Raw genomic sequence first — 14132 nt, 5'->3', positions numbered from 1 at the left:
TGTGTGTGTGCGCGCGCGCGTGTGTGTGTTAACTCTCCAGATGATTTTTCTTGCAGCCAAAATTGAAATCACTGGGTAATGAAGAGAACGTAGCTTTGGAAAAACTTTGGAATCAGATAGCCTTGAGTAGAGATTTCGGCCACTCCACTAAGCAGCTGTATAACATTCTATGAGTAACATATCTTCTCTGGGCCTCGGTTTCCTCATTTGTAAAACAGGGATACTATATCTGTCTCACAGACTTCTTTGAGAATTAAATGGGTGTAAAAAAGCCTACTCTTGTTTCTGGCACATAGTTGGTGCTTAATAAATGTCAGTTCTCACCTTCCCAGTATTGTCAGACTTGCTCTGAAAAGTACTTCTGTGTCTCCATACATTGGAAAATGAAAATTAAGTTTTCACATGTAGGTGGAGAGGGTGGAGAGCTGTTAGAACAAATGGAGGAGGGCAGGATAGGATTGTTACACTGTCAGAAGTTAAAGAAAGAGATTATAAGAAGAGAACAAACAACTGGCTGAAAATGGAAACAAGAAAACCACTAACCAGTTAAAATACAATTATGCAAAGGCTTCTTCTGGAACAGATTTAGGATGGCATGAGAGCTAGTCCCTGCCAGGATAAGTGGATACTGTGGGGTCAGGCCTTACCCTCATGGAATGTCTGCATGGAGTTAAAGTCCCAAGTGGAAATACCTTCAAAGTGCAGGTAAAATATTTACTAGGGAGCCTTTACAGCACTCTAGGTTAGGCTAAGTACCCTCTTCTGGGTTTCCTGGGTTACCTTTAAATTAGCATTCAATATTATATTCAGAGTAACTGTTTGTGTGTTGACTAGAAGACTGAGTTTCTTTGGGGCAGGGCTCCAAAGAAGCCCTGTTCATTCATTGACAATACTTGGTACATTTGAAGTTCAACCATTATCTAAGTCAAAACAGAGCGCAGATCAACATGGCAGACTTTAAGATTGTTTCTCACAAGTGGCAGCCTTAATCCCTTCCCCTTTTTGCTGAGTTTGTCCAAGTAGAGAAGAGTTTAATGTCAGGAGAGACAAAGTGTGCACCCATTTTGCTTCCATAAAGAATGCCAGTCTTAAAATGGTGACAGTATTGTGTAGGAAGGCAGAGGAAAGAGTCACAAATAAATGGAGCTGGGACTCTTACTAGTGGACTTTATCAGTTCTGTGAACCAATTCTATTTGAGTTGGGGTGTCTATACCTTGCAAGCCAGTTTCCAAGTGACATGGTTGTTGTTGGGAAAGACAGGGTCAAGAGGCAATCTTTTGACCCTCTGCTCAGCCAGATAAGAAACGGCCTTGGGCCTGGAACACTTCCTTACCAAGAGGTAAAGAGCGCACACAGCCTGTGTTGGGCTTTCTGCATTGTGTGGAATATCTTTCCCCGTTTCATGCTCACTGAGTGTTCCTTCATTCTGCTTACGTGTGCATGTCAACGGCCCACAGGCATGCACCCAGCTTTCAATATTTCAGGCTCCACAGGGAAGGGTCAGGGTCCTTCTCTTGCAGCATAAGAGGGGTGTGCATAGGCCAGTTGCACCGTGTTGGCCGCCCTGGGGACCTGCTGGCCACGAGGGACCAACACCCACATCGAAGCTGATGTTGCTCTGTCCCCTCTCTACGTAGGTAAAGCACCATTCCATCTGGGGCTTGACTGTGTTGTGTTTCACTTGGCGACCCCAACCCCAACACGCAACAGGCAGAAGTGTTTGGAGTCCTCCTCTGGGGTTGGTAGCTGGTACCTGGTGTTCAGCTTGACAGTTACATACAGTCACGTTTTACACAAAAGTATAATGAATGCCTTATCTTTAGATAAGCAGGGTGATGACTAAATTTCTTAGCATCAGTAGTTGTATAGTTGGAACTTTTCAAAACAGGTGGTAAAGCAAACAAAAAGGACTTTAGATTAAAAGGGATTTATTGGAAGGATCTTGGGATAATTCATTGCACAGTGAGTCTCAGTGAGACAGTGATGTGATTGGTGGAAAGATGCCCATAGACACAGTTAAGGGAATATGTTTCCTCTGATGTCAAAAGATACAGAAACTGAGCTGCACCCAACAGCCTCACAAAGCAGGAGACGACGCAGCTCGCATCCTGATTCCTCCAAGATCCCTTTAAGGACAGTGAGCACAGAGTGAGAACTTTGCTCTTCTCTTCTCTTGGGGTCTTTTTACTCTCGTAGTCCCTTTCAATCATACTGGAGAGAGCCTGGGTACCTGCTTGCCTGCTCACCAGATATAAGAAGTAGACACAGAGATATAAGAGGATAGAAGATATAAGAAGTAGGTACATCCCTCATTTGCCATGAGACTGGTGACATTAAAGGTGAATTTACCACGAGTTTCTAGGTCTGAGCCTTCAGGCCTGACTGGGGTCCATTCCATACTTCTAGAATAGAGGCTGAACGAACAAACCAAGTCTTAGGGAAGCAAGAAGAACCACGGTGGCCCTGGGAACCTCTGGGACAAGATTGGATCCCCCTCTCCTCAAGATTCTGACTCCCTCCCCATCTCAGCCAGGATGTTGAAACTGGTTGTTGGCAGCCCAAGGGCTCATACCCTCCCAGCACAGTTCCCTTCCCTTAGGATTGATTTGAAAATGTCCAGGGAAGGCCTCTGACAGAGCAAGCTTGGGTCATGTACCCTCTCCTATGAATTGAGTTGTCTTAGCTCAAGCAGCTATAACAATATTATATACTGGGTGGCTCAAGCAACATTTATTTCTCACAGTTCTAAAGGCTGGGAGGTCTGAGATTGGGGTGCCGTCATGGTCGGGTTCTGGTGAGAGCCTTCTTTCTGCTTTACAGATGGCCACCTTCTTGCTGTGTCCTTACGTAGTGCAGAGCAGAGAGAGGAAGCAAGCTCTCTCGTCTACTATGAGAGCACTAATCCCATTCATGAGGGCTCCACCTCATGGCTTAATCACCTCTGAAAGCCCCTGCCTCCTAATGCCCTCACATTGGGGGTTAGTGTTTCAACATATGAATTTTGGGCAGACACAAACATTCAATTCAGTCCATAACATGGGTTAAGGAGGCGGGGTGATGGGAGCTGGGAGGAGGGTATTATGACTAGCAGTGGCATTAAAACCACACAGTTGGAGCAGTGAAGATGAATCCTCCAAGAGAAAGAATGAGTCGTTCTCACAAGGTGGGGTGGTGGCCACGTAAGATAAGTAGATCCCACCACAGCAGTAAACCTTCAAAATCCAAATAACCGTTCAGGAAGAAGGGCCTGAACGCAAGGGCCTCATCTCTCTCTCTTTTTTAAAAAAATATTTATTTATTTATTTGGCTGTGCCAGGTCTTAGTTGTGGCATGTGGGATCTTAGTTGTGGCATGCGTGCGGGATCTAGTTCCCTGACCAGGGATCGAACCCGGGCCCCCTGCATTGAAAGCACGGAGTCTTAACCACTGGACCACCAGGGAAGTCCCCAGGGCCTCATCTCTTAAAGAATGGTGCCCGACGGAGTTGTTTTTCTAATCATGTTTAGTCGTGACAAATATTGCTGTGTTGCTGACAAGAAAACACTTAAGTACAGAGGGTGACTGTATGGTTCTGTTTCTGTGGCATGGCTAGAATGGGCACATTCATAGAGACAGTAGGTAGATTAGTGGTTGCCATGGGCTGGGGGGAGTTGGAGATGAGAGTTAAAGAATATAGAGTTTCTTTTGGAGGTGATGCAGATATTCTAAAATTATGATGATGGTTGCATAACTTTGTGGATATACTAAAAACCGTTGGATTGTACACTTTAAGTGGATGAATTATATGGTATGTGAATTATATCTCAATGAAGCTGTTAAAAAAAAATAGAGGACTGAATGGTTTCCTTGGAAAGAAGCTTAGAAACTGGCAAAATAAGAAAAGCAGACGGACACCCCTGCAGCAAACCAGACCCCCAGCTGAAGACAGTGGGTGGGGACAAGGTCATGATTTAACTCAGAGCTGTTCCAAGTGTGGGCCCCTCACCAGCAGCTGCATCTCCTGGGAACTCATTAGAAATGTGAATTCTTGGGTCCTACCCCAAATTACCAAATCAGAATCCTTGGGCATCACTAAAGTTGAGGCAGTATTAATTTAACTCATTGTTGCTTTTAATAAATAAGAACTCCTCCCCTAACAGTGTGCAAGGTGCTTTCCAAACTGCAAGCCAAACAAGATATAAAAGCAGCATTAACGAATTTTTAAAAAATGTTACTTGGACAAAGGAACCTTAATTCTGTATTTTGCAGGTAACGTTACCAACATAGCAGGGCTTATTAGCAGCCAGTGGTTATTTGCCGAGAAGGTAGTTATTTGCTGAAAGTTACTGAAGCAGTTAACCAGACTGATGTGCCTTGAAGCTGCAAGTATTTTCTCCATGACCTGACGGAGAGATACCTCCATCATTTTTCTCCAGTGAAGATGCTGAAATTGGTGTGAATTCAATGAAAGCTGAGATGCAGGTGGAGATTCAGAGATAGTTTTGTCATCTTGAAAGCCAATTATTTGCTCCAATGCCACATTTCCACGTCCAAGGTTTGAGGACAAATTTATCTCCTGTGAGCATGTGAAGCATTGTAAGTGCTGTACACATATTAGGAATAAAAAACCAGAGCAAGAAAAACAATCTTAAGGCTGCTCCTGAAAATATTCAGAACTTATCTTATTTAAACTGTGCACAAAGCTCGGTTGGTGACCCTGCTTCAGTGAAATTGCACTATCACCATCGACCTAACGTTGGACTTAAAGAGGTAAATTTTTACCTTGGTCAGTTACTATTAGGAAAGAAACTTAATTAAATCGGTGACAGCATCACCAGGGGCAGAACTCCATGCTGGCGGTGCTGGCCAAAAACACGGTGTGCCCGTTCTGACTTCACTTGAAAGTGAATATCCATTTGGTACAAAATTACAGACGGTGGTGCAGTGGTTGAAAGAGCAGGCCAGCAGCTGTCTGAGCCCAGATATTTCTGTAGCTACAGTAAACCCTCACACTTTAAAAAATGACTATGATAGCTTTTAATAATAAAATTGTAATTTTTTTTTTTTTTTTTTTTGCGGTACGCGAGCCTCTCACTGTTGTGGCCTCTCCCGTTGCGGAGCACAGGCTCCGGACGTGCAGGCTCAGCGGCCATGGCTCACGGGCCCAGCCGCTCCACGGCATGTGGGATCTTCCCGGACCGGGACACGAACCCGTGTCCCCTGCATCGGCAGGCGGACTCTCAACCACTGCGCCACCAGGGAAGCCCTGTAATATTTTAAAATAAAATTTTATGTATGGAAGTTCATTCTAGGATAGAATATTTGTTTCTGGCCTTGCTCGGGCCATTAGGCATGTGGCTGAAATGTGTATTTTGTGCATCCCTGCTTTACAGTGGACACAACTTAAAATTAACATTCGATATCCTATTAAAACAATTCCTTGGCTCCCTCTGCAGCTCTGTATCAGCTTGTGTCCTTGTTAAGCTCTCCTCTTCTTCCCCTTCTCTGCTTTGTTCCTCTCAGGAGACAAATATTGGAAGTTCCTTTCATTTTCTTAGGGGAACAGTTTGGCCCTCTCCCACCTCTGCCTTCAAATTCAGCTAGGGCCTTTCCTCTCATAGCTAAGGTCTTATAGTAAGTACTGAAACATAGAGCAACACCTTGCCCAGACCCTTATAGAGACAAAAATACATATAAGCAAATATATAATATAATATATGTATAATATACATGATATGCAAGCAATACAAGATACTAGATATTAAACTAAATAAAAATTTCCAATGAGTGGAAATCAGGGGTGCATGGGAACTCTCTATGCTATCTTTATAATTTTTCTGCAAATCTAAATTTATTCCAAAAATTTTTTAATTATTTTAATAATGGATGGAAGAATAATATGTTGGAGAAACAAAACAATCCTGCCAGCAAGATCACCTCCGTACCAGTATAGAAGAGAGAAAACACATGACACAGGTGGTCCAGGCAAGAGACGACAAGTTAGGACAAAATCTCATGTAATTTAAAGAGCACATCAGAAGAAAGAACAATGACTTCTCTTATCTCCGAGAGAGACAAAGGACTGTGCCTTCTGAAAGTCTCCTACCCACCCCTCAAGAGAGCCCTTAGCTAATTCCGGAGGTACACCTATTTACACATCTAGAGACTGTTTGGTCCTGGCCTTGGAGATAACTCTGTTGTAAAAACTGGAGACTCGGGGCTTCCCTGGTGGCGCAGTGGTTGAGAGTCCACCTGCCGATGCAGGGGACACGAGTTCGTGCCCCGGTCCGGGAGGATCCCACATGCCGCAGAGCGGCTGGGCCCGTGAGCCATGGCCGCTGAGCCTGTGCGTCCAGAGCCTGTGCTCCGCAACGGGAGAGGCCACAACAGTGAGAGGCCCACGTACCGCAAAAAAAAACAAAAAAAACAAAAAAAACCTGGAGACTCGGATTAATCCCTAGAGAGATTTATCTCTGTTCGAAAGGTTAGAGTAAGCGCTCAGATTCACTCTGTCCCTAAGTTTTCCGAAGTACTCTAAGAAAAGAGGTGGGTGGGAGAATGGTCTCTTTGCCCACTGTAAGCAGAGAAAATAATTTTTTTGCTCTCACAATACCCAGTGTGGAAGACATGCAGCAAGGAGAACTGATAGGCTGCTGGTGAGGATGTGACTTGGTAAACCCCTTTGGAAAACAGTTTGGCATCATCTAGAAAAGACAAGATACACCTACCCCATGGCCTTATTGCTATACTCTAAAGAAACCCTGGTCTGTGTGCACCAAGAAACATGAAAAAAATGGCCACCACAGCATTATTCAAAACAGCAGCAAACTGAAAACAACCCAATAGTCCACTGACAGAATAATGAATAAGTAAATGGTAATATATTCACAGAATAGAATATGGTAGAGCAGTGATCATGGTTGAACTACAATTTCACCCATCAACATGGCTGTCTCACAAATATACTAGTGAGTAAAAGAAGTCACAGAATATAGAATATAAAGTATGAAAACACAGATATAACATTCAGAAGCAAGCAACTCTAAACAAATATTCTTTAGGGATAGATATATATGTTGTAATATTATTAAGAAAAGCAAGGGTGTAGTAAAAAGGGGATACGTAATTAACAAAATTCAAGGTAGTGGTTACTGCTGGGAGTGAAAGGGATGCAGATGGGGCCTTGAAAACATTGGTAACATTATTTCTTAGATTGAGCAGTGGATACATAGATACTTGTTTTATTATTCTGTGTACATTATATAGATAATATAATCTTTTAAAATATGAAGTAGCTTGTGATAGATTGTTTGCTTTAATGAATGGTAGAGACAGTAAAAGCTAAGGGAGAGAGGTTAGTGCTGGCAGGATTTTCAGAGCAGAACCCTTCAGGAGGAGCCGAGACTTCAGCTGGGCCTTTGGAGGGAGGAATCACATAATTTTTCAAACTTGGAATGAATGTTAGAGTTCACTTGCCCCACCCCTTCCTTTTGCAGATGAAGAAATAGAGATATAGGGAAGTATCTTTAAAAAAAAAAAAAAAGCTCAATATATTTTCTACATTGTCAGACCAATTGCAAGGGGGAAAATTTGAGTGAAACGCTCTTTTGAGAAGAGCATTTTAGGAGTTGAACACCATAGCCCATAGCCGTACAAATGTCAGGCTGTGGTTCTCTTTTTCTCGGTTTTGCACACCTGTCTGCTCAGTGTTGCTCCCAGCCCTATTCACGGGACCCCGCTCCAGTGGGTCGATGAGCTATTATGGGTCAGGTGTGATGGGTGGCTATGCGGGGCAACCTCGGCTTCCTCTTTTGCCCTGGGCAGGTGCTGCCTGGAGCCTGTGCGGTTACATCTGGGGTAGGTGCAGCGCCAGAAGAACATCCGGTCCACAGCCTCCTAGAGTCCTAGGTCATCAGCCCCACACATCCAGGGAGTGCCCAGTGCCAGCAACATTATGTATATTCACTTCATCTTTAAAAAGCTACCTCACTTCATCATACACTCACACAACTACTCAGTAACAGAATTATAATCCCCTCACCCACCCCGGACTTTTTTTTTCGTAAAAGAGGAAGTGAAGACTCAGAAGGTAACTTGTCGAAGGTCACACCTTCAAAAATGACATTGTCAAGTTCCAACTCAAAGCTGCCTGGTTCCAAAGTATGTGCTGTTTTCACTGTCACTCGCTGACTGTGAGGTATGTTATCCTTTTTTTTTAAAGGACAACAACAACAAAAACAACGACTAAACGACTTACTTGCAACACAACCTAGTTCTCATCACTTTAATACAGCATTGGAGTAGAAAAGAGTCACAGTAACTATTTAATACTGTTTTTCCCCTGTCAGGAACTAGCAATTTATTTATATTAGTACTTCACTGGGAATAAGGTTGCCAGATTAAACACTATGCAATATTTGGGACATATGTATACTAAAAACTTATTCGTTGTTATCCAAATTCAAATTTAACTGGGCATCTTCTATTTTTAATTGCTAAATTCGGCAACCCTAACCCAAAACCTTTGAGGAAAAACCTTATTATTTCTAGCGAGGCTCTCCTCTTCATTAGGTAAGGAGAAACACATGGGGTAGGTTGGCTACTGAGTAAAAACCTTAAGGAAATCTTCTGAAGTCCTAACTGTGGGTGATTTTGCCCCCTCCCAACATTTAGCAGTAAGTGGAGATATATTCTGTTGTCCTAACTGGAGGAGGGCTTACCACTGGCATTTCATGGGTAGAGGCCAGGGATGCTGTTAAATACCCTACAGTGCACAGGACAGCCCCACCACAAACAAGTATCTGGTCCAAAATGCCAGTAGTACCAAGCTTGAGAAAACTTGCCTTAAAGAATCACTCATCTAAGGTAGTGTAAATCCAGGAAAATTATATATATATATATGTATTTTAAATCCTTTTAAGGCTACCAATGTATTTCCAAATAGGGCTTGGCCTTCTTCTATTTCTCAGAAAAACAATATCACAGATGTTTATTTATGTGAACCAGATAACTGATAATTATGGATGCTGGTGGCAGCAGGAGTAGACTCAAATTTTTACATACTTTACCGTGTATTGCAATCGACTTTTGATATCAGATTTGCACTCTTAATTATGTTTTTCTGAATAATGATTTTTTATATATTTTTATTGTTATTTTTACAAATAAAATAATTCCTGTGAACAATAAGCAAGTCCAAATGTAAACTATAGAAATGTAGAAGTATGTGTTGGTAGATGAATTTTCACTAGAAAACTCAGTTTTTTAATAATTTTAAGGAGCAATGATACATGTTACTTGTTAACAACAAAAAAATCTTAATTAACCTGTAAGATTAAACCCTTGTGCTAGAAACTAAGGGGAGATACAAGAGGCATAAAAGAACTATGCCTCTTGGAACTTTCTATCTGATCTGTAAGAGAAGACATTTATTTTTCAAACCAGCAAGTAGCATGTGAGCCAATTTATGTTTAAGTACATTAAGTCTTTCAGAACTGCTTCCAGAGTGAGATCAACATAAGCTAGAGTTTCCAGGGACAAGGCAGGATTTTTGAGCAGCTACCTAATAATTTTGACCGACTCATTTCTCTTAAAGCTGGTAAATATTGTGGACTCACTTCTCTTGCCCAATCCCGACTCCAAAATGCACACGCAATTATGTATACGATATCTAAGTTTTCACTGACACCCTGAAGCCTATGCACAAACTCCAAAGGTGTCCACAGCCTTGGTGAAAAAGCTCTGTTGTGTTAGAGAATTAGATATGATTAGACCAGTGAGGAAAAGAATTGGTTTCTAAGGGCAAGGAAGCAGCCAAAAATGGCCAAGCACCTCCTATACGATTTGGTACATATTGAATAATGTTCTTGATTTGTTCTATGGGTAGGGTTAGAAATGAAGTGGTCTTTGGAAGCAGTCTCCATATTAGGTTGAAATATATGTTGGTCAAAACTGGTTGACTATTGGCAGTTTCACGCGGTTCAACCTGATATGTGCTGTGCAGTAAGACTGTACATAATGAAATGCACTCTAATCCAATCTGTGCTTCGAATCAGTGAGAGCTTTGGTTGGTCCCCAGAGTTGCTGTGCCTATTGGTCCTGGGGTAGAACTTTCACTGTTGGAGGGACTGTTTTAATTTTTTGTTTTAATAACTAATGGAAGTTGGGAAAGTCGTCTTTCAGCTGTTTGCTGTGCCAGTCCTTTTCTCCTTTATCTGTTTCCTTTCATTTCACTGACATTGGTCGTGTAGAACTTGGACCCCCAGCTGCACAAAATGTGCCCAAGTCTTGAATAGCAAGTAAATCAACCAGTAAAGAGAATTCTAACTTCAATTTGTAGCCTTTAAAATTTTATCCAGATTTATCTCCAGGCAGTAAAGTGAAGAAGGAACAGTATATTCTAAGTTTATTTCTTGTCAAGAGCCCCTAGAGATGGGGACATAAGAGACCCTTGTTCAAGATCCTTGAAAATGAATATGAGCTATATTTTGGTGTGATCAATTTAGAAAAAGAAACTTCTTTGTTTAAAAAAAAGACTAAAGACAACACATACTAAAATGATTTGAATTTTACAGATGATACCCTACTAATATTTTTAGTTTAGCACCATCTGTTTATCTGAAATTAAATTTCTGACAAATGGTCATGCCAGGAGATGCTGTTTTTATTTTTATGTGCAGCTGAAACACAGAATAATAAAAATCTGCTTGAGTTGAAGAAATATGTTCATAAAATATTTCTTTTTTAATCTGAGTTGGCTGAGAAAATGACTTTTTAATCTAGTGGCAGCTGCTTTCATTTGGCTGGTGTTCAGTCTAAATAGTTTATGTTGGAGACAGATCATTTGTTTTATATTTGGATGCAGTATAACAAACAGTGCCTTTTGAGCTATGAGGAGGACCCAGATATCACAAACATCTTATTTTCCCTATTAGTCTACCTTTCTAATTATTTCTTGTTTCTTTGACGACACAAGTGGCATGCAATAGGTTTGTAAATAAAAAGCACAAGTGGCACATTGCAGACCACCTGGTTGCTGTGTTACTTTTATTCGACTCTAAGAAAGTCGCATCCTACACATTAATTGGCATTTGTTTACAGGAGGGGAAAATGATGGCTTTTGAAAATATGACTCAGTGGAAACACTTCTCGTCACACTGGCTTGCAAATAGGATCACTGCACTCCCTTTGGGTACTATGGGTGATTCCACCGGGAGCCTGATTCTTCCCAACAGAGTGTTAATTAAAGAGAGCCACCTCTTGGCACCTCTCTTGCTCCAGCTACACTTCAGAGTCCTCCAGCCACCTCTTTAACCAACAACATGTGTTGGATGTCTACTTTTAGTGTGAGGCACTGCAGCTACCACCCTGATTTCAAAGGTGGTGGCAAGGACAGGGTTTTATTACATTACTTCAAAGTCAGGGCACCTAAACCTATGTCAGCGATGCCATTAATATCTGCCGCTGGCTTGGAATGATTGAATTTCCCAAGTAAAGTGTGAATTTCCTAGACGAGAGAGATCTTGCCTTTTTGTCTTTGCACCCCAGCACTTAGCGTATAGATCTCCTTATGTTTATCTAATAAATCCTTGTTTTCTTACTGGGCAGTAGCAATTTAATTTTGTGTGCCAACTTCTCTTAAAACTAAAAAAAAAAAAAAATGCATTAATTTGAAATGTAGAGGCTGGTCTTCAATGATAAACTTACTAAAAAAAGTGAAATACATTTTTAGGAAAATGGATGTATTAGGTCAGACTGCCATAACAAAACATCACAGACTGGGTGGCTTAAACAATAATAATTAATTTCTCACAGTTCTGGAGGGTGGGAAGTCCAAGATCAAGGTGCCGGGTGATTCGGAGCCTTGTGAGCCCTCTCTTCCTGGCTTGTTGATGGTAGCCTTTTGTAGTTTTCTTGCTGTATTCTAACAGGGGAAAGGGAAAGAGATCTTCCCCTTCTTATAAGGCCACAGTCCTATACAGAGCTCTACCCTTATGACCTCATTTAACCGTAATTATCTTCTAAAAGCCCTATCTATAAATACAGTCAGTTTGGTTGTTAGGACTTCAACATATGAATTTGGGGGGATACAGTCCAGTCCATAGCAATTGGATTGGACTAAAGGAGACACTTTAATTTTCAGACTCTCAGATTACCATGAAAACAACCAACTTAAACAAATTTGGTATTAATATTATTACCTTTTAATTTCATGTTTCAAAAATAAGTCAGTTTTTAGAATTTTATTTAAAGTGCGAAAATACACCAAACTAGAGTATTAAAAGTCAGGATAGCCATTCCTGGGGAGGGGGAGGATATAGTGACCGAAAGAGGGCACAAAGGGGACTTCTGGGTTGCTCCAGTGCTCCAGTTCCTGTTTGGGTGCTGATTCAAAGGATGTGATCAGTTTGTGAATACTTGCTGAGCTGTTCATACATAATGATTTGTGCACTTATCTGTATGTGTGTTATAGGTCAACCAAAAACTAAAACACAAAAGAAAAATAAATCTGAGTCATGCATTTAGTACCAGAGGTAAACTATACAATTATCCCATTTTGTCCCAACCTAAACAGCAAAGAGGCTACTCCTCCTTTGTCTTTTCTAGTTCAGAAAGTCACTAGAGGTTAAAATCTAATGAGTGGGAGCATACAAAGAAGATTATCCCTGTATAAGGTTGACATAGTATTATCTTCCCACCAATACCACCAGAACTGCAGACACAGTGAAAATTTCTGCCTGACATTGCTTGATGTTGTTTTTCTCCGCCTGGTAGCTCAGCAGCTGCAGGCTAAAAATCCAGGTTTCCGGGGAGAGGAGGAAAGCTTTCTGCGGAAGGGGCAATATGGGCTCCAGATCAGGGGCATAGCCGGGGTCCTCTTGTAAGTAGTGGCCGTTTTAAACAGGTTGTAAACCAACATTTTCATGTTGATCTAGAAAGTTCCAGCTGCCCTAGGAAGAGGCTTTGGATCTGCGCAAGTGCCAAAGCTGGCTTTTCAAGATAATGTATGGGGACTTCCCTGGTGGCGCAGTGGTTAAGAATCTGTCTGCCAATGCAGGGGACATGGGTTTGAGCCCTGTTCCGGGAAGATCCCACATGCCAAGGAGCAACTAAGCGCATGCGCTACAACTACTGAGCCTGTGCTCTCGAGCCCGTGAGCCACAACTACTGAGCCCACACGCCACAACTACTGAAGCCCGTGTGCCTAGAACCCGTGCTGCACAACAAGAGAAGCCTGCGCACCGCAACGAAGAGTAGCTCCTGCTCACTGCAACTAGAGAAAGCCCCCGTGCAGCAGCGAGACACAACGCAGTCAAAAATCAATCAATTAATTATTTAATTTAAAAAAGATAATGTATGGAGCTTCAGAGTCAAATGATATGTTTGTATGGATGTCAGTGTCCTTAGAAGCATCACTCTCACACACCCAAGGTGGAGCTTCTTGAAAGACGATCGCAGTTAAGGAGTTTGCACCGTGTGACCTTTTAGATCAGCCTGTGGCCGCTTTGCAGAAACCTTCGAGGTTTACAAATGGGTTACTGCTCAAATTCCAGAACACCAGGACTGTGCTCCATTGTCCCCAGCTCTCACATTCAGTATTTTATTGTTTCACATTGTGCTTTAACTTCCTCCAGGAGGTTAACAGCAGAAGCCAGCTGAACATGTTGAAAACCTTTTACTTACGTTTGTGGAGCTGACTGTGCCACACAGGTGAATGGAAATTTCTTTGTTCCAGGAGGGCTGGCTCTTTCAACAGTTATCTTGGTGCTCTTGTATTGTCTGTCATGTGTAAAACAAACACATTTACCTCTATTTACCTTTTATGAATGTTGAGATGTAATTTTGAAAATAACTGCATAAAATGCTTTTACAATAAACTTTGGAGCTCTTAGTTGTCATTTCTCTGCGGAAATGTTCCCTCGTGGAAAGTAATGATTTTTAAGTTGTTGAAGGTGTTGAAAAGTTCTGACTTCTTGTTTGTGGGTTGTGTGTGTGTATGGGTAACAGGCCTATCTCTTGGTGCTTACCTAAGTTAAGAGACTCTAGACTTTCATGATCACATTAGTCTCTAGGTGTTGGTATATTTCCAAGCCTTTGGGGATGTAGGTCTTTTCTTCACCATTACCCACCCCTTGACATTCAGAATGTCCTT

The 14132-nt window shown here is 41.8% G+C and overlaps 1 long non-coding RNA gene across 1 annotated transcript in view; it reads left to right on the top strand.

The window, feature by feature from the left end:
• LOC132513412 (uncharacterized) overlaps positions 1 to 13808 on the top strand; it is a 37119-nt gene extending 23311 nt beyond the window's left edge. Inside the window, exon 4 of the long non-coding RNA XR_009538464.1 lies at positions 12916 to 13808. This is a non-coding gene — a long non-coding RNA (uncharacterized LOC132513412). The remainder of the gene's footprint in view (positions 1 to 12915) is intronic.
• The last annotated feature ends 324 nt before the right edge of the window (positions 13809 to 14132 follow it).

The sequence above is a fragment of the Lagenorhynchus albirostris genome, chromosome X (assembly GCF_949774975.1).
Source record: "Lagenorhynchus albirostris chromosome X, mLagAlb1.1, whole genome shotgun sequence".
NCBI classification, from domain to species: domain Eukaryota; kingdom Metazoa; phylum Chordata; class Mammalia; order Artiodactyla; family Delphinidae; genus Lagenorhynchus; species Lagenorhynchus albirostris.
The sequence above is the reverse complement of the archived record's forward strand: the minus strand, read 5'-3'. Positions and strand labels throughout refer to the sequence as shown.